Source organism: Mustela putorius, unplaced genomic scaffold (assembly GCF_011764305.1).
Source record: "Mustela putorius furo isolate JIRA1106 unplaced genomic scaffold, ASM1176430v1.1 tig00000992_pilon_pilon_pilon, whole genome shotgun sequence".
Classification (NCBI taxonomy): domain Eukaryota; kingdom Metazoa; phylum Chordata; class Mammalia; order Carnivora; family Mustelidae; genus Mustela; species Mustela putorius.
The window spans coordinates 1397497-1424164 of NW_025421526.1; the positions used below are offsets into that span (position 1 = coordinate 1397497).

The window sequence follows — 26668 nt, forward strand, 5'->3', positions numbered from 1 at the left end:
CTTCTCTGCGCTGACCTTGCTCTGCTCCCGCCGCTGCGGCCGAGCCTCTGTCCGTCTGACCGCACGAGCGCCTTCGGCAGCTGTGATCTGCGGGGCGTCGCGGGCGTGGAGTGGGCCGTCGGGTCGGGGAGGGTCTGCTTGTCCGACTGCAGGCCCCGCAGCGCACCGCGGCCCTTCCCCTCCGCCGGCCTCACAAGCCGCTGTCCCTTGACCGTCTATGTTCAGCCCCGGACGGAACCCTCGCAGCCTCCGTCCCGGGCGTCTCGGATACACGTCGAGGACCCCGTGCTTTGGGGACGCGCCTTCCCGGTGCTCGCACCAGGGTCCGCCCGCGCGGGGAGGCCGCTGGCGGTGTCTCCCGCACGCCCCACGCGCAGTTCTGGGCTCCGATGGGCACGTGCCCGTGGCGGCGGGTCGCGTGTCTGAAGGCGGGGCGGGACCCGCGCGCACCGGGAGGGCACAGCCCGCGGGGTGTCGGGGGGAGTCAAGGGAAGGTGGGGGGGCGAGGCGCGGGGGGGGGCGTGGTTTCGCTTCCGTCCCGGCGCGGGTCGGGAAAGGCCTCCGCTGCCCCGGCCGGTTCTCCCGCGTTGCCCGCGGCTCCTAGGCCCCTCCGCCCGCGCCCGCCCGCGCCCGGAAGCCCGTCAGCGCCCGCAGCCCGTCCCGCTAGCGGGGGTCCCGCGCCGCCACAAGCGCTCCCGCCGGCCGACAGGGGGCGCCCCGCGTCCCGCCGGCCCCGCCCGAGGCCCGCGCAGGCAGCCCCGCCGCGCCAGTGAGCGCTCCGGCCGCGCGGGAGGCGGCGGGGCGGGCAGCGCGGGAGGCGGGCGGGCCGCGGCCGGGGGTGCGGAGTCCGCGCCGACGTCCGGCAACTTTCCGAGCGGGGGCGGAGCCGGCGGGCCCCGAGGACGCGCAGCGCGGCCGACTGCGGCGGCGCGGGAGGTAAGGAGCGGCCGCGCGGTGCCGGGCCTCGGCGGGCGGGAGCCCAGTCCGGCCGGGGCGCGCGGGAAGGGCGCCGGGCAGGGGGGCGCGGGGCGCCGGCGGGCAGGTTGCAGGGGGAGGCGCGGGCGCGGGGTCGTCCTCCCGCCCCGAGGCGGCGAAGACCTGTTGACGGCGGTGGCGCGGCTGCCGGGAGGACGCGGAGCCCGGCGAGGGCGGGACGGGCCGGCGCGCGGCTCCGGACCCTCTCCCCGGCCCTTTGTGGTAACTTGGGGCGCGTGTCCGGCCTGGGGGCCGGGGCGGGGGACGGGGGGACCGGCGCCGCCGGGGGGGCGCGGGCGCGACGGGACTGACCCGCAAGTCGTCGCCGGGTCCCAGTGACACGACCCCGGAGCGAAACTTGGCGCGGCGCGACCCCCGCTTTGTTGGCGCCGGGCGGAGTGGGCGTGGGGGCGGTGGGGGCGGGGAGGGCGGTCCCGGGCCGCCTCGGGGGTCCTCAAAGCCAGGGCCGGGGGCCCAGTCCGGGGCCGCGCCGGCGCCCAGAGCCCCCGCTGCGTGGGTCCAGCGGTGCCCCGTGGGGACCCCGAGTCAGGGGCGCGGCGCGGCGGGGCGAGGGTCCTCGGGCTCTGGGTCAGCCGCCGGGCTCGCCGCCGGGTCCACTCCCCGCGGGCCGGCTCGGCGCCCGGAGCAGAAGCCGGGGCGGCCCGGTGTGCTTGTGGTCCCGGAGGCCCGCCCGGGTTCCCCGTGTGCGGGGAGGGGGCTCAGGGCCGGCTGTCCCGGAGCGCGTGGACGACGTGGCGGGTCCCGAGCGGGACGAGGTGGCGCGTCCCGAGCAGGAAGCCGGACGCGGTGCGGGTGGAGCAGGGACGCGGACGCGGCTGTGGGACTTGCGGGCGCGCTTAGTGTGCGGGACGCCGGCTTGGTGCTCCTCCCGCGTCCCCGCAGTGTTCCCGGCGGGACTCGCTCTACTTTCGGGCACTCCGCGTGCGCCCGCGGTGTGCAGGTCGCTGGACCGCGGCGCCGTCCCCCGGAGCCCTGCGTGCGTCCCCTCCGTGCCCGCTGCTGCGGGGAGACGCCGCGTCCGCGCGCGAGAGAAAGTTCTGGGCGTGGGTGTCCCGCTGCCTTGCGAGCGCGGGGACACCGAGCGCGCGCCCCGGTGCTGAAGGAGGCGCGGACGGCAGGGCTCGTGCGGGGTGGGGAGGTCCGGACTCGCGGGTCGCCCCTTCCCCGCCGGCCGTGCCCCTTCCCCCGCACGAGCCCGCAGCCCGGCCGGAAAACCCGGCGTCGGGCCGGCGCCGGCGACTCCCCGCCCAGCTGCTAGCGCGCGCGGCCGAGGTGCCCCCGCCGCGGGACCGAAGGCCTCCCAGAGCCGTGCCGGAGCGTGTTCGGGTCCTCACGGCCGACGCGGACCGGAGAGCGGCCTGGCCGGCACCGGAGCGGGCATGGGGGAGGCGGGGAGCGTGCGGGGCGGCGGGGAAGGAGCTGCTGGTACGCGGGTTTGAACCGGGGTTTCGTGTGCGGGTGACTCGGCTCAGCCCTCTGGCACAGGGGACAAACCGAGCCCAGGGGCCGGGGGTGCCAGGGGCGCTGGGGTCTGACCCCCTGCCCGCGGTGCAGGGCGGTGGCCCGGCCTGACGCCGCCGGTGCGGGTCCCTCGTGTTCAGGTTCGCCTTTTGCTGAGGTCGGTCCCCTCAGCCTGGGCTCGGCCTGCTGCGCTTCAGTCCCCTGACCTTGACCTTCCCGGTTTGGGCGGCGCTGGGACTGCGGGACTGGGGCGTGGAGCGGACGCTCCTCCACCTGCATGGAGCGCTCCGGCGAGGCGTTCTGGGTGGCTCAGGTTCGGGTCGTGCCCTCGGACGGGAAAACGTCAGAAGTGGCCCCCATGAGTAGGTCTTGCCCTTTCCGCTGCGAGAGGAGAACTTGGGGTGATCTCCCTGTTTCCCACAGTGCTGGCCCAGTTCTGAAGGGCTGCTGCGTCCAGGTTCCGGATGAGGCAGAACTCGGAGCCTTATCTGCGACTCGGACGCTCCTGTGTCCCCGTCCTTCCTTCCGTCCTCTCCAGGGAGGTCGGTTTGCTCCCGTGAGTTCGGAGGCTGGACGGTCCAGTGCGCCTATGCGGGCTTCTTTCCCCTGGGTTGATGAGTTGGACACCGTGAGAATCAGGTGTCAGGCCGCCCTCTGAGACTGACTTCATGAGTCACCCTTGGCAAAGTGTTTTCCCGGTGATTTCAGTTTTTCCACTTGCAAAGAAACTTTTCTTTCCATAATTACAAGTTTACTGTGAGCATTGAGAGGTGAAGTTAGGTTAATAGGTTTTTAGAAATTGAAAGGTCATAGAGTTTATTACTCGGTTGATTCAATTGAGATTATCGGGTAAAATAGTAATATTTATATCTAGTATACACGTGTTACAGTGATGTATCTGTTTAATGTGAAACAGTGACTACCTTTGCATTTGAATCATAGCTTTCATCAAATTTTAATCTTTGATTGTATTGGGTGAGATTTTGCTCGGGTTAAAGCTGAGTCATTCTTTCAGAAAAATACAATCAGCAAATTAATATGTTTTTCTTTTGGTTTATATTTATAGTTAGGACCAGTTATATTTTAAGTCCAGCTCAATTTTGCCTTTATGAGAAGTTACCAGATATATTTGCAGAATTTGGCTTCCTTCTCGGAAATAACACTTGAGGGACTAAAATTACATTTACGGTGTACAAACAAACTTTCTTTTCCCAAAGGCCACAACAGTTTCCTTTTAAGAGTTTAGAAGGTAGATTTAGGAGCCTTTCAAGAAATGATTCAAACACTGTTTGTTGCATATCTTTTATGTCCAAGGCAACAGCAAGCTTGAATTCAAATCCTAGCTCTGAACTTCTTAGCATTGGAATCTTGTTTGTGTTATTTTACTTTTTACCAACATTTAATTTATTGTCTGTTTGGTGTCTGTAACATATGAACTTGTTTCACACATGGTAATTGTGAATATTTCATTTTTAGTTTGACATGTCAATTAGCAAAACGAACCGCCTATTTTTATAGCTTAATGTACTGTATTGTATGCATGGGTGTTTATTTTTCAGGTGAACAGGTCAATATACTAGAAAAAGAAAATAGTAAGCATGGATAAATTGTTTAAGAAAGGGGCGCCTGGGTGGCTCAGTGGGTTAAAGCCTCTGCCTTCAGCTTAGGTCATAATCCCAGGGTCCTGGGATAGAGCCCCACGTTGGGCTCTCTGCTCCACGAGGAGCCTGCTTCCTCTTCTCTCTCTGCCTGCCTCTCTGCCTACTTGTGATCTCTCTCTCTGTCAAATAAATAAAATCTTAAAAAAAAATTGCTTAATAAAATCTTTGGCAAAATACTTCATCATAGCTTTTTGCTATTTGAAAAAAATTCTTTAAGATCTTATTTATTTTGTTTGAGAGAGAGCACAGGCAGGTGAGCATACATGGGGGCGGGCAGAGCGAGGGAGAGAATCTTAAGCAGACTCCCTGCTGAGCATGGAACTCATTCACAACCCTGAGATCATGACCTGAGGCCAGACCAAGAGTCTTAATGCTTAACTGACTGAATCATGTGGGTGACCTGTTAGACTATCTTATTAATGGTGAATGTATAAAAAAAAAGTAGTATATGGGTTATAAGAGTACAATTTATGGTTATAGTAACAGAATGGGCCCTTTTTTTTTGAAAATAAAAGGACAAGTGAACTTTCAAGGATATATTAGGATAGTAAATTTAATGTAAAATATTCAATTTTTCTTTTGATTTTAAGTTAAAAATCTTAAAATCTTTAATCTCCATTGCTGAATATTAGATAGTTTTTATTTAAATTTCATGTAGCAGAGCAGTTTGTGATTCATTCTATAAAATCGTAGTTTTCTAAAACCTCTAAAAGACAAAAACATGTTATTTTATTTGAGTACAATGAATTCAGAAGTAGTTACTTCAGCAGTCAGCTGTGTGGTTACCTGAGCCCTGTCCTAACTGTCAGAGGCTGGTGGGTCTAATAGCGCTTGACTTAGCACATTTAGAGATCAAGAAACTTAAACTTGTTCCTATGGGAGCTTAAATATGTTCACATTGGAAGAGGAAAAATGGTATAAATTTTGAGCAAAGAAATCTCTGCTTTCAAGCAATGGAGGTATGAAATTGGAATCAGGCCTTTAATTTAAAGATAATGGCTAAAAGTCATTGCGTAAAACTGTTTTTAAAGACTCTGTTATTTGCTAGTCTTGTATATGGTTTATGCTAAGAAAATATTTTCAGCCACTCTGTGATACCTACAGTTCATGATTATTTTCACCAGAAGACAGTTAATCGACACAATATTGCACAAAAGTATAAATGCCAATTTTCTGCTCTCACTGTAATGGTATAGTTATGGTGAATTTGGAATTCATTTCATCTTTCGATATTTGGGTACTTAAGGATAGTGTTGGAAAGGCAGGTCACATAGTAGGAATGAATGAGTTAATATAACAATTGTGCTTCAAAGATTTAATATGACTTTTTAAAGGAGTTCTGAATAACACTGTATTTTAGAGGGTATACCTAAGAAAGCATATCTAGATAATAATAGCTGTTTTTACTTCATATTTGTTTTTGCTATTAACATTATATAAATATATCTGCATATTGGTTTTATCATGTACCTTCTGAAGAGGAAATTTAGAATATATCCTAGAAATTTCCAAGACTTAGGTGACTAATGCCTCTTTCTCTCTGTATATATAGATTTATGTCTATATAGTATTTATATCTCTATAAAGTATTTATATGTACATATAATTTTGACATGTATGTTCTTTGATGTTTCTCTATTATGTTAGGTATACTTTTATGGGAAACGTATTCAGTTAATTGATATTTCTACGCCAATTTTAACCATCAATTTAAAATCCTTTTTAGATAACTGTTGCTAGAGATTCTTAAGGCCCCCCCCCCCCGAAGGACCATTCAGGCTTTTATTTATGCCTGTAAATGTAGAGAAAAATAGTGGCAAAGATCTGCTACCCACTGTCCCTCGGTCTTGGGTAATGGCTCTGATGGTGACGGAATCGTGGAGGCCTGTCTGCTCTCCGGAAGGAGAACACAGGCAGATGTGTGGCTGAGGTGAATTCACTGCTCCGAAGGTACCTCTGCTTGGTGTGTTTATAAGGTACGGTGAAGTGAGAATTGGGTATACAGGTAGTGTTTTCCTGGGATTTTATAGCTTTTTCTTTCAGGATTACCAGATATTACATTTGACTTGTTTCCTGAAACTTGGACCCCAAGTCCTCTAAGAATTTCAGGGAACTTCGTGAGCTGCGCCAGAGCTCCCAGCAGAGAGCAGGTGGAATGACTGGTGCAGTCCGTAATCCACTGCCCCCGGGAGATGATGACCGTTCTTTAACTGGCTGGAAGCAGCTTGTTGGGAGCTTTGATAGAAGAAACTACAGAGCATAAGTAACCTGCTAACTGAATCATTAAGGATTTGGCTAACATTGACACATGTTATATATTATTTCACGAGACGATAACTAAGCTCTGTGTCTCAGTTTGTAAATGAGGTAATATTGATCTCACACAGCGCTTTAGCTGAAAAGCAAACAGAACCATCTCTGCTGTGGTAGCAAATCTCCAAGTTTGAAGTAATTAAGATTTGCTACAAGAGAATGAACTTGATCTTAGCCTCTCAATTTCTCTCATAACTGTTTACAACCATTAAGAGAGCCCTATATTTTAAAGAAAAATTTTAATAACAAATAGGTTAATTTACTCAGATTTCCACTTGTGTGAGTTAAAACATAGTGTGGTAAGTACTGAAAAGAGTTTTATTTAGGAAGAGAACTTAGTGACATCTTTTTAAAAGGTCAACATGAATGTTATTCTCTGTAATCTATTTCATTTTTGTTTGTCTTTGTGCAACTCCCTGGTAAATACTCCCTAGTAAATTTGGTTGATGGTGGAACTCTCCAGGTACCTCCTCGAGGATGTGCACTATTATAACCGTAAACGTGTCCTCCGACATAAATAGTGATCATTGTTGGTAACGAAAATACAAAATTTGGCTTATTGTAAAGAACAGTTATATAACTGAATTAATTCCTAAGATTTAACTCTATGCTGTATTTAGTAATTGATTGTAATTACTCAGAGGACACTGCTTTTGAAGTGAAGGCTAGCAAAACACAGTGAGGAGAATTGTTAAGGAGTCATATTTGAATAAATGAGTTGTATTTGAAATTATCTAATTACATCTGAAATGGTAAAAGTCTGTTTCAGATCTATAAACTAGCACTTCTTTATGGGAGTAGATACTGTTTAGAAATTTTGTGAATTGTTATTTCTGTCTTAATGCCTCATTTCGGCTCATGGATAGGAGAATGGCTTAAACCACTAAGTTTAAAACAACTGAATTGTCTTAAGCGTCATTGCTTAGATTAAGTGGACTAGGAAATTTATGATCGACTTGGAAAAAGGAAATTTCCTAGAGTGGTGCAGAGAAGGCTTTAAAGAACAGTTTTGTGACATGATATAATGAATATTTCTTTGAGACTTCCTTATTCAGTGAGATACTGATTTTCTTCTAGGTTTTCATAAAAATTTGCAACCTTTTTATATAAGCCCCTCTTCTCATTCTGGAAAACGTAACTGTTTAAATTATGAGTTGACAAGTAAGGGGATTCTGATATGACCCATTTGCATTTTTAAAAGATTTTATTTGAGAGAGAGAGAGAGAGTGAGCGAGTGGTGGAAGGGGCAGAGGCAGAGGGAGAAGCAGTCTTCCTGCAGGGAGCCACATGTGAGACTCAGGGTGGGACTCGACTCCACGACCGTGGAATCATAACCTGAGTTGAAGGCAGACCTTAACTGACTGAGCCACCCAGGCACCCAATCCAGTTGAATTTAATAAATATTTATTGAACACCACTTTTCAAAATTTTTTGTAGTTCTCTCCTAATTTTTAGTGGTAAATGACAGTGATGTATCTCAAACTAACTTTAATAGGTCTATATAGAACTTGTTATTTCCCTAAATTCTGTGCTACACTGGAGAGGATGGAGTAGGGGTGGAGTTCTTTATCAGCATTAGGCACATCACTGTCTGGTAACAAAGTGTGGTGATAACTGTTGGGCAGAGGATGCAGATGGGACAGGCAGTTCAAGACAGACCAGATGCTGGGGCGCCTGGGTGGCTCAGTGGGTGAAGCCTCTGCCTTCAGCTCAGGTCATGATCTTAGGGTCCTGGGATCGAGCCCCACATTGGGCTCTCTGCTCAGTGGGGAGCCTGCTTCCTCCTCTCTCTCTGCCTGCCTCTCTGCCTACTTGTGATCTCTGTCAAATAAATAAATAAATAAAAATCTAAAAAAAAAAAAAAAAAAAAAAAAAAAAAAAGACCAGATGCCAGAGGCAGGAGATGTAGGACCAACTTGGGGAGTTTGGAACTGTAGAGATGTTTCTCCTTTCTGGCTTCATGTTAACAATCTTTTTTTTTTTTTTTTTTAAAGATTTTATTTATTTATTTGACAGAGAGAGATCACAATTAGGCAGAGAGGCAGGCAGAGAGAGAGAGGAGGAAACGGGCTCTCTGCTCAGCAGGGAGCAGGGACTCAATCCCAGGACCCTGAGATCATGACCTGAGCCGAAGGCAGCGGCTTAACCCACTGAGCCACCCAGGCGCCCTCATGTTGACAATCTTAATCATTAGTAACTACATATAGAAGTTTAAGCACTTTAACTGGATGACTTATCTTAAAAAACTGCTATCTTATTTTTATTTCTTTCCCCATCTCTCCAGATCTAACTAATGTGTAATTGGAGTCACAGAGAACTGAGCATGCTCTCCTTTTCCCATTCCGCGGTGTCTGTGAACTTGGATAGGAGACAATGACATCATTACTCTCGTGAACACCTAACTTTCTCTCACACACGCGTGTGCACACAGACACACATCTTAACAGTACCTGTAGCTTTCCAGAAGTTGCAGCCATTTATCATCATGTCTGATTGCTGTGGCTGCACATATATTGGGATGTTTTTATGCTTATGACTAGTTTGAAATTGCGATAGTAATTACATCTGCTTTTAGGGACTCTTTTTTCATATGTAGGTGTGTTTATAGGCATGTAGCTATGTCTTCAGATGTTTCAATGGAATTTTAAGTCTGTTTCTTTTACATAATTTCTATTTTATGCATTTAAAAGCACTTTTTGAGAAAGGGGTCATAGACTTTACTAGACCGCCAAGTGGATTTATGGCACAAAACAGATTAAGAACTCCTGGACATTTATACTGATTTTTTCAGAGGTGCCATTCGGCTTTGCTGTCTTTTTTTTTTTTTTTTTTTAAGATTTTATTTATTTATTTGACAGAGATCACAAGTAAGCAGAGAGAGGTGGTGGAAGCAGGCTCCCTGCTGAGCAGAGAGCCCGATGTGGGGCTTGATCCTAGGACCCTGGGATCATGACCTGAGCTGAAGGCAGAGGCTTAACCCACTGAGCTACCCAGGCACCCGGTTTTGCTGTCATTTAATGAGGTTAAAAGAAATTAAAGTTATTTAACTCAATTTTATGTTATACAGAGATATCCCAAATATTTTTGAAAGTAAATCTAATAAATAATGCTTATTTTGTAGATTATTTGCTTTATTTACGAAATTTGTGCAGTTTTTGGTTATCTTGTTTAGTGACAGTTCAGCCTAAAAGGATTTATATTTCATTTCAGAACATGTAAATTTAAAAAGCAGATTTATCTTTTTCACTTTATAGCATTAACTATATTTGGAATGGTTATGATTGAGCTGGGAATTTTGCCTTGTGGTGCTGGTTTATTTTTCACATATAAATGTTTTGTCTCCTCCACTACACTGTTAAGTTCCAGGAGAGAATAGGTTAGTTTTACAAGAGAGAATAAATATATGGGCCTCATGGGTAGCTCAGTCAGTTAAGCAGCTGCCTTAGGCCCAAGTCATGATCCCTGGGTTCCTGAGATCTAGGCCAGTGTCAAGCTCCCTGGCCATCAGGGAGTCGGCTTCTCCCGCCCCCTCTGACATGCCGCCTGCTTGTACTCTCTGGCTCTTTCTATTTCTCTGTCAAATAAATAAATAAAATCTTTAAAAAAAGAGGGAGAGAGAACAGATATGTTGAACAGTTATTTGTATCTTCTACTTGGTAGGAACTATGCCAGTATTACTAGTTTCCTTTGAATACTAAGGAAAAAAATAATTTTATGTATATATAGAAGTGATTTTTTTTTTTTTCTATGCATCGGTCACTGAGTTACTTAACATTAAGTATTTGGTCATATGATGTGTATTATTCATGACTACTTTTGGTGAAAAATTTAAATGTATGCCAGTGATTTTTTGAAGATACAAGTGTAGACTACATAAAAGTATAACAAATTCCTGCATTATGAAAGGGAACTATAGTGGAAGCATATGTGATAAATTTATTGCACTATATTTCCTTTCTTCTTGCTTGGCTTGACATTTCTCTTGAGATACCTCCATTTATGAAATTAGTCTCTTTATTGATATTTATTTGAACCTGATGATTCAATTTTTGGAAATAAATGACAAAAATAATACTTTTAAACTTATTAATTAGATAATTGCTGTATAGAGCTTACATTCATATGTCCAATTTTGGTAGGTCTGGAGCACCTTAAAACTTCAAGGGGCGGATGCAATATAATTTTTTGTATTTGAAAACTGACTAACTTTCAGATCACAAGGAGAGTTGACTGTCTTTCAGTCTGTTTCTTGGTTTTGGCTTCACTTTGTGTCTTCTCTAATGGTAAGCATGAAATTATCACTTCTTTATGGTGCTCCCATGTTGGGATCTTCAGCTTCCTGGGAGTGACAATGATTAGTTGAAGCCAGATGTGATCCTTTATCTGAAATTAATTCTCCTTTCCATTTCCTGCACATTGATTCATGAGCGTATTTTCACTTCAGAGAGTCCTGTCCCTTTCCATGTTGTGGCAGACACTATTGATTGGTCACTCAGATAATTTACTTATTCCATTTTGTTCATAGAACTCTGGTGTTAATTCACATGTCCACTCTACCTCACATGACTCCGGGAAAGGAAGTTCATTCCTAAAAAGTGAAATTTCAGTTAGCCTAAGTTAATAATCATGGTGCTTCTGTTCTCTTTTTTAGTGATTCATTATTGAGGGGACCCATTCCTTCCCACGGTCATCCTCAGTTACATGAAGTAATAGGACAGGAGAGCTGTGTCTTTACACTTAGCAAAGGGACTTGGATGAGAAGGCATGTGCCAGCTCTTGATCTCGGTTCTCTCGGGAATAGGCGTTTTGAAATTGCTACAGGAGGTCATCCTTTATCCACTAGGCAATCTAGCTTGAGGGCAAAACAAATACATTAATGATAGCAGAAAAAAATGTAAAGAATGTAGGTGTTTGAGGCCATTATTGGGTCCGTAAATCAACCTTCCGTAATTCTGGACTTACTACTGTGTGAAATAATGAAGTTCTTATTTTTTCAAATGAATTTGAACTAAACTTGTCAGTTACTTAAATGAGAAAGTATCTTAATTAGAACAGTTATTAAGTGGTATCTTAATATGAAATAATTTAGAAGTAATAATTTAGGTTATTAAAATGTGCAGACCACTTGAATTTTGTAAACATTGGATATGATTATTGCTATTACTGTATAAAAATATTTTATTACTTAAATCAAAAATGTTATTATTCATCTTAAGCATATTCTGAGATAAGCAAATTATACATATATCTCAGAAATACGTTATTCAACAAAATAAATTTGAAATAGAAACTTAAAACCCAGTCATGTCATAACATGACACCATTTTGATTGGTGGCTTTAGTGTATTGGAAACATTAAATGTACATTAAAAATCAATGAAAGAATCTCACACCTCATCTAAATAATTTAACCTTGAAGTCCTGTTAGAACTAACATAAGTATTTAAATATAAAAAAATAAAGCGGGTAGGAGTAGAATTAAAGGAAATTGTGAAGCACAGATCCATTCACAGAGGTTATACAAAATGCAGACATACAATACACTTTTAAGTAGGACCTAGTTTTGTAAAACTGTAGTTCACTGACACCATTAGCAATTTAATTATTTTCTGCCACCTTCTTCTTGAGTTAGTTTTCTTTTCTTTTTTTTATGATTTAACATTATGCATGTTGGTTTTTGTAATATGCTGTATCAAGGTATGGCGATCTGAGTCTTTGCCCTTTTGCTTTAAAGATGGTAGGAATTCTCCAAAGCTGAGAATTGATAAAAGCGGTAGTGTAATATATTTTAGAGCACTGATGCTGCCCTTAGCGAAAATGATTGTTAACCAGTGGTTTAAGCAAGCAAAACCAGGAATAATCTGTCAAAGAATAAGTAAGTGTCACAGTGGGCAGCTTAGTTGGGGTGAGGGGGTGTGAGAAAGAGGAAGCTAAAGGTTGTGCGGGCAGAGCAGGTGAAGCAGAGCAGCCGGTGAAGCCGCAGGTGGAAATCCTTCATTCGTCGAGAGCCTGCATCAGAGCAGTGGCAGCCGGGTCATTGGTTCAAGAAAGAACAGGCTGTTGTCTTAGAATGCTCTCCGTGTGGATGTTGGAAGCTTGGAGAAGGCGTTGGGTTGGGGAGGGAGGAACGTAGCCAGTAACTTGAATGCAGAAGGAATAGAAGACAGACCTCAAGATAGACCTCAGAAGAGTGGTTGCTGACGGAGAGGTCAACATTACTGTAATCCAGATGTGCATATTAGTTTTTTGCATAAAAATGCAGTGAACATGCCGGAGATGCTTCCTGTATGAGATCATGGCCTTCTTTCAAAGCGAGGCCAGAGAGACCCCATCCTACAAAGTGCTGCAATTCTTAGAGGACTTTTGTTCTTGCAGAAGCTGCTGTTGAGGACTTGTCCTGGGGGCATCCCTTTGCCCTTAGGGAATAGGAGGCCTCTGACTTTTTCCTGGCTTAAAAGGGAACCACATTCTTAGGTCTTTGAATGTGAATGAATTATTCTTGGTATGGCAATGAATATAAAGGGACTCTGCTTATTTCCTTTGGGAATTTTTGTAGAAAATGCAGCTTGGTTTACAGCAGATATTAATTGAGGAAGTGGGTAAGTATCCAGATAATTCATGTTCTAACTTCCGTTTGTGAGTCAACCAGAGACCTGAAAACAGGCTTCCACCCCTTAAACCGTCTCTGTCTAATTGGGTCTTTGTGGAACCCGCACTCTTTTCTTAACCCCATTGTACCTATGAATCCACACCAAAAGTGAATTTTTTGAATACGAGAGAAATGATAACAATACCACAGGGCTCTGGGTGTGCTGCCTCACAGTACGGCACCTTGAACTATCTCCTATTTCGAGGGGAAGGAATTTGAAGATCGTGGCATTGGGGGGGTGCTTTCTGACTTTCCTCTGAAGCAGGTATCTGTATCCTGGGAGGAAGGAACATCCTGATCTCTGAAAGCACAGGGACCTGGGGCGGAATCTGACTGATCTGGCTAAGTTCCCCAGGTTACGCTGTATATACTAAGCTCGTAATCTTTCTTCTATCGTGTTTTTCCAAGACTGTAACCCTTCTTCAAACCTAGCATGAAAACGGTCAAGTTGAACCATTTCTTCAGGTCTTCCTTTCCTTAAGAAGGCCCCATGTCATGTTAGCTAAGTATATATATTTTTCTCTTGTAAATCTCTCTTTTGCTATGGAGTCCCAGTCAAGAGCTAAGAGAGGTAAAGGAAAAAGATATTTGTTCTTCTCTACAAATAGCATTTATAGAGTGCTTACTATTAAACATTGTGCTATGTTGTTTTTGTTTTTGTTTTTTTATAATTTATAAATGTTTATGAAACTTGTCTTAGGTTCCACAACTTAGACCAGGGAAGATAGTTGGAGAGGAAATGTTTTAGTTACTATACTAGCTGAGGGAGTGTGCCGTTGACATCAGCAGTCATCCTGGAGGATTAGGTCAGCCTGGGTAGATCTTTTTACTAGTACGAGTAGAATGCCTTTAAATACCTGACTGTCTACACACCTGGTTGATGCTTGATTCCCCTGTTTTTTCTGGCTTGATGAGCTGCTCCTCTCCACTCTATGATGTGGCAACTTGGAACTCCTGTGACAAGATATTTGTTCATTTTATCCTACTGAGCTAAAGCATAAAAATTAACCCATTGACTAAATTGTGTCTGCATATTGCTTTGGCTTTTGCTTGATTTGATTTGTCTGGAGGGTTAACATATTGAGTGAGAAAATCTGACATTTTCTTAATCCCTTTTTCTTCTGGTTTTGTCAAAATGATAAGGTTTGAGTAAATAAAGCATAAGATGTAAAATCATTAATATTAATAGTTTCTAATAGCACCACAAATACTTTTCACTTAGGTATTTGACAACATTTTCCTTCACTGAGAGGAAGGACTAGACAACCTCAAAGAACTTTTCTGTCCTTCAGGTAGTCTAAGTTTTATTTATTTATTTATTTATCTATCTATTGATTGACTGATTGCTCCCTGCTGAGCAGAGAGCCCGATATAGGGCTCGATCCCAGGACCCTGGGATCATGACCTGAGCCGAAGGCAGAGGCTTATTAACCCACTGAGCCCCCCCGGCACCCCTAAGTTTTATTTTTAAATAATTAAAAAATTTTTTTTATTTTTTTGAGGATTTTATTTATTTATTTTAGAGAGAGAATGCTGCCCCACGAGTAGGGGGAGGAGCAGAGAGAGAGAGAGAGAATCTTAAGCAGACTCCCCACTGAGTGAGGAGCCTGATGTGGGGCACCATTTAAGGACCCTGGGATCATGACCTGAGCCGAAACCAAGAATTGGATGCTTAACTGAGCCACCCAGCACCCCCAAAATTTCTTAATCAAAATACCATATTCAAAGTTTTCCTATTTTAATATTTGATTTTTTTTTTCAAATTTTTTGACATAAACTGTTAGATATTTGACCTGTCATGGTATTTTATAACTTGGGTATTATTACAAGGTTCTCTTGAATGCTTGGAATCACACACAGGAACTTTGACATATACATGTTAGGGGAAAGACATCTGTGTAGGAGGCAGTGAGAGTGGAGAGAGTGTTTCAAGCACGTAGGAAATCGTAGACAAGGAGTCAGTGGTAGTTTAGCTATGGAACTAGAAGCCTTGAAATACAGCTAGAGAACAGAGTGGAAGGGAAAGACAGACTAGAATTGCTGGGGCTGAAGCAAGGGAGTCAGAGATCAGATCTTGGGGGCTTTCTAATTCAAACTTTGTGCTTCATTCAAAGAACAACGAAAAATCCTGGAAGATTCTAACAGTGTGGTGACAAGATGTTATCTTCATTTTATGTTTGAATAGATGGTCTGCCAGTAAGCCTAGGCAAGAGAGGACGGTAGACGGTGATGAGAAATAAGTTTATTTTTATTCAAGAGAAAAAATGTGTACATTTTGATGATTTGTTAACAATTGTGGGAGGTAGGCAAGTGGATGGTATAAGTGCTGATTCTGTACAGGAGTAAAATTTTATTTCTGTCCTTCTAGGTTCTTGGGGGACACTGATTAATGAGAAAAAAAAAACAGATTAACAAGAGAGAAACAAATGTTTAATAACATGTATACTTCCTGTAGACATGGGAGATACCCAGAAAAGCTGAGTAACTCCCCCAAATGACCCAGGCCATCACCTTAAATACCATCTCCATCCAAAGACAGGAAGGTGTTGGGAGGGTGGGAATCTGGTCGCAGGAGGTTTCTAGGAAAACACAGTTAACAAGGGTGTGGCTGTTATACAGATTTAAGTCAATGTCTTCTCCACTGATGAATTTTAGAGATTTGTTCATCCTTCTCTTCCTGCTTGAGAGGGAGACACCTTTTTACTAATGGAGTATGTCCTTATAAATGTCCCTTACAAAGGAGTTCCTTCTGTTCGGTTTTCAGAGCTTTCCTACATCTGCTGTTTCTTAAAAATAGCCAACTCAAGATAATCCTTATGCCAAAGGCATATTTTGGGGTGGCAAATTCTGCTCCCCTTCAATTCTAAGATTTTTTGTTTTGGCAGCCTGGGTGTTTAACTTCTTCTTAACTTCTTCAACTTCCAGGTAGAAATAGAATTATTGAAGAAAAATAATGATTTTCTGTTTAGGACACATTTTGATGTGTCTGAATCATCTTGTTACAGATGTCCAGTAGTCCTACAATCATACACACACACACACACACACACACCTGTAGCGAAGAAGTTTGGTGTGGGCTCGTGATATATGTGTATATGTATGTATTGTTGGGGCCACCTCAAGATGGCCACTTTGGCATGAAGATTATTCTGAGCTGAAGACAGCTGAACTCTATGGGCTCGAGAGAAATTTTGCCCTCTCTTAATTATATAGAAGAATCTAAATTGCTGATCTTTTCTAGAATATGGGTTGTTAGTGAGAGATAACAACCCAGAGGTAAATTTGCCTGAATGACCCATGTGTGTAGAAGGATAAACATCTAATTATCAAATATCTGCTCTTCCTTTGAAGTCCCAGCTCCCCACCCACTTCTCCTTAGTTCAGGGTGATCTAGATACTTCATTCTACCTGGTTATTTTTGGAATTTATATGTCTGTATGGATTCCCCCTACATATGCTATTATATTTGATTTTTTTCCTATTAATCTGTTTTATGTCAATTTGATTTTGATTTTTAGTCCAGCTAGAAGGAACTTTGAAGGGGACAGGAATTCTTTGATTATATGTCTGTATATCTGTGTATATATGCACACACACAAGTTACCAGATTTCAGATTATGAGTTTTTAGCTTAGAAAGGGTCATAAACAGAAAAGTTTACATAGTGGGAGGGAAGTTTATGACATGGCTCCAAGGAGCACTAGTATTTTAATCAGGGTGGAAAAAGCAAAACCTACAAACAACAGGGAGAAGGAAGAAAACCCAGGAGATACGATGTTATAAAAGCCAAGATTAAAAACAAAAAAAAAAGGACGCCTGGGTGGCTCAGTTGGTTAAGCAGCTGCCTTCGGCTCAGGTCATGATCCCAGCGTCCTGGGATCGAGTCCCACATCAGGCTCCTTGCTCCGCAGGGAGCCTGCTTCTCCCTCTAACTTTGCCTTCCATTCTGTCTGCCTGTGCTCGCTCTCGCTCGCTCTCTCTCTGACAAATAAATAAATAAAATCTTTAAAAAAAAAAAAAGATTTGAGAAGGGGATGATCAATAGTGTTAAATGGTATAGAAAATCAATAAAAAAATACACAGATAAAGTGTCTAATGTACTTGACATAAAGGTCATTGGTGATTATGGTGAGAACCATGTTGATAGAATCACGTGTTTGGTGAGTTAATTGTGAAGGAGAGTATTTAAAATAGAACCTGAAGACAAATCTGTGTGTGGTGTGGGAGAGGGAAATTTTTCTACTCTACCCTTTTTGGTTCTTTTGGGTAGTCTGTTAATTAAATTGACATAAAATGATTTAACAGGAGAAAAAGGTAATTATGTAAGTTAATAGGTGCCTCATAAAAAAATATGAGACCTAAGGACATGTCAGTTGGTTGAGGTTTATATGCTATGCTAAGCTAACGAATGGGATGGGGAACTTGGGGCTTCACAGGGGGGGAGGGTTATTACAGTAAGAGGAACAGAGATTTGGCAATTAGACACTCTGTCATACAGAAAGGTCTTTCAGATAAAAAGTTACCTCTGTTAATAGCCCTCTTTTGGGGCCAAACGCCCTTAAAAATTCTTTTAGGTGGTTAAGGGAGAAGTAAAAGTTTGTCTTGAGTCTGCTGGGTCTTCATTGCTTTCAGCTGAGAATAATCCAAGTGCCAAAGTGGCATATTTGGGGGTCATGTATTTTGTTCCCTCCCAGTAGACTCAGAGAGAGTACAGAAACTGAAAAGGGAATTGAGTTCTACTACAGAAAGCGTTTCTTTAAGATGGGAGGTATGTCATTATACTTTTTTAAAAAAATTCAATTTAGGGACGCCTGGGTGGCTCAGTTGGTTAAGCAGCTGCCTTCGGCTCAGGTCATGATCCCAGCGTCCTGGGATCGAGTCCCACATCGGGCTCTCTGCTCAGCGGGGAGCCTGCTTCTCCCTCTGACTCTTCCTTCCACTCTGTCTGCCTGTGCTCGCTCTCACTCACTCTCTCTCTGACAAATAAATAAATAAAATCTTTAAAAAAAAAATTCAATTTATTTAAATTAAGAAAAAAACAACAGTTTGTCAGTTTCTCCACTCCCCCACCCCACCACCTCTGGCAATCACCAGTCTGTTCTCTGTACCTATGAGCTTTGTGATTTATTTTTAGATTCTACATGTAAAAGAGATCATATGGCATTTGTCCTTCTCTGACTTATTTACTTAGCAAAATGCCATCGAAGTCCTTCTTTGTTGTTACAATGGCAAGATTCCATTCTTTTTTAATGGCTAACTAGTATTCCATTAAATATAAATACCACATTTATGTATCAGTGGACATGTAGATTTTTCTCCATAGCTCAGCTATTATAAATAATGCTGCAGCGAACATGGGGTGCCTGCTGCCTTCTCAGATTAGTGTTTTTTTGTTTTCTTTGGTGAATACCCAGAAGTGGAAGTCCTGGGTCATGTGGTATTTCTGTTTTTAATATTTCTGAGGAACTTCCATACTGTTTTCCACAGTGGCTACACCATATATTCCCACTAATAGTCCATAAGGGTTTCCTCCGTCAAGACCCCCACCAACACTTGATATTTCTTACCTTATCTAATAGGCGTTCTGACAGATGGGAGGCGGTGTCTCACTGTGGTCTGGATTTGTGTTTGCTTGATGATCAGTCCTGCAGGGTGTCTTGTCCCGTACCTGTTGGCTATCTGTATGTCTTCTTAAAGAAAAAAATGTCTGTTCAGATTTTCTGCACATTTTTCTTAGGTTTGTTTTTTGTTTTTTGCTATGGCATCTTATGAGTTTTTTTAAATATCTTTTTGCCACTAACCCCTTACAGATACATAATTTGCAAATATTTTCATCTGTTCAATTAGGTGGCCTTTTCATTTTGTTGATGGTTTTTTTTGCTGTGCCAAAGCTCTCCCAGTTGTGTATTATTGGCACCTTTATTGTAAATTAATTGACCATATATGTGTGGATTTATTTCTGGGCTCTCTGTTCTGTTCTGTTGATGTATATGTCTGTTTTTATTTATTTTATTTTTAAAAAATATTTTATTTATTTATTTGACAGATCACAAGTGGGCAGAGAGGCAGGCAGAGAGAGGGAAAATAGGCTCCCCGCTGAGCAGAGAGCCCGATGCGGGGCTCGATCCCAGGACCCTGAGACCATGACCTGAGCTGAAGGCAGAGGCTTTAACCCACTGAGCCACCCAGGCGCCCCTATGTCTGTTTTTATACCAATACCATGCTGTTTTAATTACTACAGATTTGTAACGCAGTTTGAAATGAGGGAATAAGATGATACCTCCAGCTTTGTTCTTTCTTAATATTGCTTTGGCTGTTTGGGATTTTTTAATGTTCCATACAAATTGTGGGATTATCTGTTTTTTTCTTCTGTGGAAAATGTCATGGGTATTTGTTTTTGTTTTTAAAGAAAGAGAGAGTAAGGAGGGGTTGGAGGAGAAGCCGACTCCCCTTTGAGCAGGAAAGCCAACATGGCGCTTGATCCCATGATCCTGAGACCATGACATGAGCTGAAGGCAGACATCCGACCAACTAAGCTGCCTCGGCACCCCTCATTTGTGTTTTGATAGGATTTGCACTGAACCTATAAGTTGCTTTGAGAAGTATGGATATTTTAATGATACTATTTCTTCCAAAAGAGATTTTCTTATACTTAAAGCAGTTTTGGCAGATAGTGTCTGGAGAGACCAACAAGTATCTGTATGATGAAGTCATGCCGGGTGGTCGGTGCTGTGCTGAGCTGAGAGTGAGCAGCCTCTGGCGGAGCAGTCCTGCCTCAGCTCTTTGCAAGGGTGGATAGTGAGAACGCAGACTTCCTTGTTGCTTCTGTTGTTGTGGGGAATAAGAAGATGTGCAGACGAGGATAGCATGTTAGGATCCCAGAGAATATCGAGGACCACTGGAGACTTATCATTGTCTTTATTACAGCTTTATGATTTTTCTGCCCTTTAGGACTCTTAAACTTAATCATGCCCCAAAGGTCTCACTTTCAGATAACATCGCATTGGGAGTTAGGTCTTCAAGTTAGGGATCTTGGAGGTGGGGATACAAATCAGTTAATAGCGCCCACAAATACACTGAGTTTCTTTGAGAGAATGATGAGACTTTATTGCGAAAGTAGGTTGATCAATAGCAGATATTGTTCTGATCATATGCTGTAAGCCTGCTTTTGTATACTGTATGCTACTGAGTTAGCACTTCACATTTAGAGTATGCGATGCTTCAAACACATGGGCACCGGAGCTCATATCGTTTTGCATGATCATTATAACATGTTGCAGAAATTTCTATATTATAGAAAAAGCCCGAGCTTTGACTTCTTTGGAGATAGGATTCGATATTTACAGTCTGGATGCTCTTCAGCAGACAATCTAATCGCACAGGTCTTCTTCTTAAATTGTAAGGTGCTGTGTGTAGCAATTTCACACGGTTTCTCGAGAGAATGAAACACAGCTGTTGCATGAAGTGTGCTGGCCGTCACTTAGTAGGCGGTCGGTAAATGGCAGCTGGCATTATTATGCAGACAGATTGTAGTTTCATGCTGTTGCATTTAATTGAATGGTAAAATATAACATTAAAACATATATGTAAAATATATAACATATAAAAACCTCTGATTAACAGATACACTAATTTATTTAAATGAATGTATTCTAAACTATAAGTGCAAATGGAATAGTTTCAATGTGGTGTGTTATTTGAGACTTAGAAAAGATTAAGACTGGAGAGGTGCAGAGTGTCTGTTTGACTACCTGTCTGTCAAAAAGTTATGTATTTTCCATAAAAAGAAAGAAAGAAAGAGAACTCACACTAGTTTAAAACATTCTGTAATTTGAACTGAGCTCATCTTTTGTAGAATAATTTTCTTTTTTATACCCAAATGAAATATCATGGGAGAAAATTTATAATATAAAATATTAATGTGAACCACGTGAGACATCCTTAATCCTAAAATTACGTAGGAGAAAACTCTTGTTACCATTTTTGGCATATATAGATTAACACTTGCACAATGAGTACATGCTATCAAAACAAGTTTAAGAGTGCTGAAGAGTAGAAAAGAACAAAAATGATCTGGCCATTTTAATGACATTTTTCTTAATTTTTAAGTTAGAGTTGGGGGTCACTTAAAACACACCTTTGTAATTTGACTTTTTTCATATAATATGCAGATGTACAGTAACTGATTAGGTAATGTGCTAGGACGGAGGCAGGAGGAACTTGAAGGAGAACCCTGAGGTGAAATTTCATCGCTTCAGATCATGTTAGTATTAAAGGTGAGTGTGGAACACTGCAGATTGTTGCCGTCTGAACAGAAAAGAAGTAATCAGAGAAACATAAATCATGTGGCAGTGTTTTCTGGCAGAGTCACAATTTTTCTGCAGGAGACAGATGACTGAGAAAGGATGAGTGCATTACAAACGGACTTGCACCCATCTGGGCCCTTTTGCTTTATCTTTCTTAGCACTTCCAAGATTTGGCTCGTTTTGAACAAGTAACTGTGTCAACGGTGACTAGAGGGCTATAAGTTGGATCATTTAGGTCATTATTTTCTGCATTGTTTTCTGGATACACATTAGCACCCACACGTGCCTGGACTCAACTGATTTTGGGTCCGAGAAGAGGCTGTGTCTATGAGGCTCTTCTTGATGTCTACATAGGCATTAAAGTTGCTTGGATCTCAAGGATAGAATCTATTTTTCAGGTCTGCTATTTAAAATGCGTCATTTCCATGAAGGGCTAAGAGCATGCTATGCTTTGTTTTGTGACTTTGCACGTGAAAACAGTTACCACAGGAAAAGTCTTTAAGATATAAATTTTCCTCAAGGTATTAAAATTAAAACCTTACAAAAATCAGCTTTTGAACATTTTTCCCCCTAATACTTTTTAAAGAAATGTCTCCTGTTAAAATTTTGAAAACAAAGAAAAAAATAAGGAAACAAACAAACAAACCCACGAAACAAAAATGTACTGAGGCTTTGTTTGGCTTTTACTTATGTATTCTGCCCCGCCTCGGTACATCTAAAGTATTGGACTTTTGCAAGGAAAGATGAAGCGAAGTGTGAAGTTTGTGGGACGTTATGGGAGAAGACCCCAATGAGTTAGTGACTTCCTGAGACACAGGTAAACCTGGCCCCTCGCTATGTGTTTTCTTGTCGTGTGTAGCCCTGCCTGTGGATCCATCATTTCCTGGTTTAGGGATCCTTGGGAGATTATGTTCTTGAATGTAAATTGAAGATGATAATATGAATCTCCTATATATCACAGAGGAGTATAAAAGCCAACATCTTTTTTTACACTTTTTTTTTTTTTAAAGATTTTATTTATTTATTTGACAGAGAGAGATCACACATAGGCAGAGAGAGAGGAGGAAGCAGGCTCCCTGCTAAGCAGAGAGCACGATGCGGGGCCCGATCCTAGGACCCTGAGATCATGACCTGAGCCGAAGGCAGCGGCTTAACCCACTGAGCTACCCAGGCGCCCCTAAAGATTTTATTTATTTATTTGACAGACAGAGATCACAAGTAGGCAGAGAGAGAGAGAGGGAGAGAGAGGAGGAAGCAGGCTCCCTGCTAAGCAGAGAGCACGATGCGGGGCTCGATCCCAGGACCCTGGGATCATGACCTGAGCTGAAGGCAGAGGCTTTAACTCACTGAACCACCCAGGCGCCCCAAAAGCCAACATCTTTAGTGACACCATCAGATTCTTATGTATCTCTCTCTCATGTACCTCCTCCTGGGACCCCAGGATTTTGAATTCACCCCATGTGTTGGGTTTGGAGAGCAGTCAGCATTGGGTTTCCTTAGTCTCCTTTTTAAGAAAATACCAGGACTCTGAAAATCAATAAATAATTAAAGTTCCTATCAGCACATTATTATTTTGTAGCTTGAGACATTGTATAAGAAGATTTATAAGGTCCGACCATGATAATAATTGAAGTTTCAATGGGGTAATCAGTCTCCTGGAATAATATTTGTAAAATAAGGGAGAGCCAGTAATTTTGTGCTAAGTGGCTTAAAGCTAGAGGTTTTTCCATTTAATCATACAGACCTTCATTTATTCAAAACACTTTTCAAACCATTTTCCCGTGCCCGCTACTGTGTTAGATTCCTCCAAAGCACTCCCATGTCCAGGAAGCGTTGACTGAAGCTTAATCTGCCTGTTTCAAGTAGAATGCCGATGGCAAGTACAAGTCTCAGATTCCTTTGAATCTGACCTTCTACTCCATAAACTTTGTTTTAAAGTAAAACTAATGGATTTGAACTAAAATGAGGCAATACCAGTCCTCCAGGATTATGGGCTATTAATCCTGTGACTTTGTTTACCCCTTGGGTGGATACTATGTTTCCCTGAGTACACATGTGCCTCAGTCAAAGTGCTGTCACCACGAGCTGTGTGGAGTCCTTCGAGGTTTTCAGGTAGAAGAGAGTAAAGGATAAAGGAGGGAAGGAACCTGGTCAACTTTGCACTTACGAAACCTCACAGCTTCTGGGCAAGACGGAATGAAGTAGCTGTGTGGAACTAACTTAGGAAATGTTAAATGGTCTAGATGAGAGATGATAAAGGCCCACGTGTCGGAGGTAACGGTGGGGTTGGAGAAGGATGTACAGGCATGATGTTTCATTTGTAGAATGTTGGCTGATCAGGTGTGAGCATTTTGAGAAGAAGGAATAAAGAGGATCATGTGTAGACTTTGATTGACTGACTAGATGGTGGTGCTACCTTCCACCAAGACAAGGATGTAGGGGACAAAGAATGTGATTGGAGGAGAAGACTGAGAATTCCAGTTTGGATTTTCTGAGTTTGAAGTGATTGGGGACCGTTTGGGGGAAATGCACTACAGTAAATTGGGTATGCTTTTTGGAAAGAAGGGTCCTGGGATGTGGGTGCATACTTGAAAGTTGGTGGCATGAGTGATCGTTCGTGCCATTGGGTCTGACCTTTGAGAGCATTGGTATGGTAGGAAACAGGAATCCGAAAATGAAAAGGCAACAGAACTGACTGAGGAGAACCCAAAGATGAATCCACAGTTTCCATTCCAAAGTTAAATCTTCCCTCCCAGGAATAGGTAATCGAGATCTAAATCACTGTACAGGGGTAGAATAAAAAAGGACTGACTTGCCAGATACTTCAGAAGAACTATTTTGTGTTACTAAGGACCAAGAAGACCAAAATGCACCTAATCTAAGGCATTTCTAGAATGGGCTGGTTTAGCTGACCAGGGCTTCCGTGTTCACACGGCTCCATCCCAGAAGCAGAATAAGGATTTTGTAGGCTGGGCAAAGTAAACTTCAACCCTTGGTCAAAGACAAGATATTACAGACCTCACTAGGTTATCCGGAATTCTCCGAGGAGCATCTCTGCAATTCATTTTCACAAAGCCATGCTTAAACGCAACCACAGCTGTATTGTAGAGTTCCTTGTTGTTTGTGACTCCATTTTGGGCTTTTCTGAGTCTCACCCCATCTTGAATTTAACCAGTGGTTGAAGTATGAGTACGTAGTAGTAACTGTCAGTAGATGGAACCAACTTTGACAAAATGAATTTTTCTACGTTAATGAAAACTTAGTTACTAGGCAGTTATATTGATATTAGGCATTTCATGACAAACATTATAAACCTGCATCTGTATATTGAATATAGTTATATTATTAAACACTTTTATTTTCATAAATCAGACTTGATTTTTATAAACTAATTCTGCCAGAAGAATACAGATTTGAGGAAAAGATCATTGAAGGAGATTTCAGACTCTACTTGTTTTGGTCTTTTTAGTTTCATCAGTGTCATTCAAAAACAGCATACCTGTACTTGTTACTCTCTTTATGTCACAAGTATTTCATCAGAACTGTAAAACATACCCAAAGACATTTTCTTTTTCTTTCAAAGAATTTTTCATAAAAAAGAAAATAAAGAAGACAATTCATTATAAAAGGATCTTTATAAATTAACATGGTAAGACACTGTTCTTGGGTATAGTACTGAAATGAAGTCTTGTAGTGCTTTCTGTAGAGGCATTTTTTGTGTGTTTTTACTTGTAGACCCTTGGATTTTCTACTAGATTCTTGGTACTAACTGATCAAGTTACTTAGTCTCTTTCTGCAAATGAAAGGGAGGAATGAGGAATCATAGTGTTTTTAGGTGTTAAGCTACTTTTATTTCTTGCTCATTGCAACAGAAGCCCTGCGGGAGCGGGAGTTGCTGTGCACTTGCGTATTCCCGGGACCCAGAACCTATCCCAGTGTCTGGCACAGTTGGCATTCAAATACTTGATGATAAATGGAGAAAGAAGGAATTCAAGATCCGGTTTCCTTAAGAGAAAGCACGCCTCATCCAACATGCGTGTACTGAAGCGCGGCCTTGGGAAGAGCTGTTAGAAAGCTGCAGATGTTGGCTAACGAAGTGGGGCAGGGACACAGCTGCACATTGATCCACATTAGCCTGTTACTTGAGGGCCGGTAGCGAGAGACGTTCGCAGAAACATTCCAGTCTGTGCCATGAGCTGTGTCGCTCTGTAAAATTTTGCCGTGGCCATCTCATACCTCCTCACACTGCTTGTGAAGGAACAAGATTTTTCGTGGCCTACTTTTTCTGGTTATATAAGATTCTGAACATGGTTATGCCCACATGAGGACTTCAGTCCTTAAGAAAACGTTTCTTCTCAGGTTGAACTGGAATATTCTGAGATTGAAATGAAATAGAGTTTGTACTTTTAAAAGCTATTCTGAAAGCAAAATGTAGATGACACTATCTATTCAACTGGTATTTCAGGTGGCGATTTAGGAAACAAATTCTAAGAAGCGATGATAACTGAAAAGAAATGTATTTAGCTGAATTTAATAGTAACTTGGTTTGCATGTGTTTGTTGAAATAATTACATGGATTTATTTTTATATCTTTTGCATTATTTCAAGTTTATTTCTGCATATTTGGGTGCAAGCTGTAAAAATGTTTATATATTGAAAAGTGCCGCTTAATGATAAAAAGGGATTTGTTTTTGATTTATTAGTTGTTGCCATAGTAATGTGAGAAATGCACATATGCGGCCAAACTAGTAAAGAGCAGAAACATACAAAAAGTTGTATGTTGATGCCATAGTAATGGATAACTCTATGAATAGTTGAGGATATGGATTTTATTTAGAAATTATAATAATAAACCAAATTATATAAGTATATGACTAAACCATGCAGTGTGTTTTTATAAAAACCTATTTATAATGTATTTTACAATAGAATAGTTTATTCTATAGACTATTAGAAGTATTATTTTTGTATTGTGGTGTTATATCACTTAGAAAATGATACTGGATGGAACAAGAAATGTTTTTTTGTAAATGAAATTATAGTTCCATAAGGAGATTGATTTTATGATCACAGTGTTTTCATTTCCACTTTCTCATTGTTCTTTTTTTATACCTTGGCAAGCTAATCTTCAGCATCAGCCAAAATGTCACTTGTCTATTGTAAATTACCCTAATTGGTGAGTGAGAAAAGTTTATGATATCTGCCAAATTTTAGGGGGTGAAGTAATTACGATTTTCTCCTAATTCGTATTTTGTCCCTAAAATGGTATGTTGATAAATGAGA

General features: G+C 42.5%; 1 protein-coding gene across 10 annotated transcripts in view; it reads left to right on the plus strand.

Annotated features, from left to right (window-relative positions):
• The first annotated feature begins 727 nt into the window (after positions 1-727).
• GULP1 (GULP PTB domain containing engulfment adaptor 1) overlaps positions 728-26668 on the plus strand; it is a 244790-nt gene continuing 218849 nt past the window's right edge. For 2 of the 10 annotated variants that reach the window (XM_045086452.1, XM_045086455.1), the window contains exon 1: positions 739-936. The gene's annotated coding sequence lies outside the window, so the exon portion shown is untranslated. Of the gene's footprint in view, positions 937-1001; positions 1198-26668 lie in introns of those variants that run through there. The other 8 variants (XM_045086453.1, XM_045086458.1, XM_045086465.1 and 5 more) reach the window with 7 other exon arrangements.